The sequence below is a fragment of the Austrofundulus limnaeus genome, unplaced genomic scaffold (genome assembly GCF_001266775.1).
Source record: "Austrofundulus limnaeus strain Quisiro unplaced genomic scaffold, Austrofundulus_limnaeus-1.0 Scaffold11, whole genome shotgun sequence".
In the NCBI taxonomy this organism is placed as follows: Eukaryota; Metazoa; Chordata; class Actinopteri; order Cyprinodontiformes; family Rivulidae; genus Austrofundulus; species Austrofundulus limnaeus.
Window position 1 is genome coordinate 4,182,158 of NW_013952413.1, and position 2,309 is coordinate 4,184,466.

The following is a 2,309-nucleotide window of genomic DNA, read 5'->3' on the forward strand; positions in this document are numbered from 1 at the left end:
CACACACACACACACACACACACACACACACACACACACACACACACACACACACACACAATTATTTACTCTGAATTATGTGGTTACTGTTTTTACAAACATAATTCTGCCAAAATAACCAAGTCCCACTAAATTGAAAACACTGTAAAGTTTTCCAGTAAATATCAAATTACCTAYTGACATTTTAAATATCAAAATATATGAAATTATGGTCATTTACATGCATGGACTAGTATAATTTAATTGTTCATGATTGTAAAAAATAAAATAAAATAACCTTTAAGTTTTTACATTTTACAACACTCAGAACAAACAGTCCTAACAACCCTTTTTCATTTTTTGACAAAAATCATATATGTTACATGTCAGCTGTGATTCTCAGTTTAAACTTGCACATAAATTATTCAAAAATTTCAGATCTCAGAGCAACAAATACTGTCGGTTTACAAAAAGCTTCTTGTTCATAAATATATTTTATCTGTGTAATARGCTGGAGGTAAACTTTAGCTGTGCAAACTGGAGACATGCATCAACAACTTGGAGCAAAGAGCAAATCTTTTTTTCATAAACTCATTATTTTTTCCACCTCCACATCTGTYGGTGTTGAGATAACGGCTGAAATGACCTGCTTCATGCAGAGGCTGAAGTCTGTCAGCAGGATGTTATTGTGGGAATATCTGTCAGTGCTCTCRGGAGGTTTATGATCCGTCCATCATCACCTGTGCTGTCATGTGTATGAGTCTGACTTGAAATGACATCAGACTGAGTGCAAACGGCCAAATAAAACATAACCTTCACAATCRTTCCAACAAACCCCTAAATGTGCTTTTTAATTAGATTTGACGTGCTTTAATCACTTAGATCTTTTCTTTTACATCAGGTTCATTGAAAAGGCCAGAAACCAAGGGATGKGTGGATTACTTTCATTTATATAATCACAAAAAATGAATAAATTCACATTTTCCTTCTGAGCTAATCTCTGGTATCTCTTCCACGAATCTTTTTTGAACATTTGTTTTGAATACAGGGAAAAATAACCCCGAGCATCTTAGCCAAATGTTTCCTTTGGCCCAAAAGAAGAGGGAACAGAGAAAAAGTCAAAACATTTTCCTGTTCCACTCCTGTTGTGTCCCCGCAGTGCTGCAGGAGTAGAAAGCAGGTTGTTTTAATTTGAACAAGAAAGGCTCTGGGATGAAGCAGAGAGCARGAGATTAAACCAGTTAAACTTGAATGTTGAACCCTCCCCACCCCAGTGTTCACGCTGTGGAAATGAGTGATGTGTCGTTTGCAAACACTTCATCCTGAATGAGTCACTTGAGCAGATCTCAGCAGGAAACRGTTCCTTCTTCCTCAAATGCAGCTTGTAAACCTGAAACGTCATTCCTAAACAACGTGTGGGATGTATTTACGGAAAAAAATAAAAATCTGGATTGAATTTTGTAAGTCCAATCACTGAAGGTCTTAAAGAGAAAAAAAAGTATTAGTTTATGAAAACTTCCAGATCCTCTGAGTCCTGAATGACCATGCAAACCAAAATTGGTCATTCTAAACAGGACGTTGAGGATGAAARATGAGAGATGGAGAGTGTCCGACCACTAATTTTCCACTTTTGGAAAATTCGCCCTGCAATTACAGCCAAGCGTTGCCAGATACTTGACATTTGTGTAAAACATCTGATCCTGGTCCGGACCCTGAAAAAAAAAATGGCAGAAGAAAACCAAAAAGGAAGGGGAAAATGATTGGAGAAGAGGGGGGGGAGGTGGTGGAAAATAATGTGGGTGATTTTTTTTTACACCTTTGCACAAAATCACTCATACGTTCTGTGTACGTGTGGTGACTGGTTTAGAGACTAAATGCATCAAACCAGACATCAAAAACAAGAAACCCTCTGTAAGCTCCTGTCACTAAACGTGCTGACAGAGAAACAAACACATCCAAAATAAATATTACTTCATGACAAGGTTTTAAATTGTTTTTTTTATGTTTTTGGCATAGGTCCAATTTTTTTCTTGTTCRTTCCTCACATAACCAAAACTAATTCAAGAATATCACCTTTATTTAACAAAAATAAAAGAATCACACTGTCTGCGTAAAAAAACACAGATGCTGTGTCAGCTCTGAATACAGAAACCTTTTATACTGAAGTGATTTATTATGCCCTGTGTGACAGCAGCACCTGCAGCCACACAATGAATAAAGGTTGTGGTTATATATAACATTTTTTGGTATCTTATCGGCTTTTGTTTGTAAATACACATATTTCATCAATCTAAGTTAAATTATTTTCAATTTAAGTAGTTATGAATTCT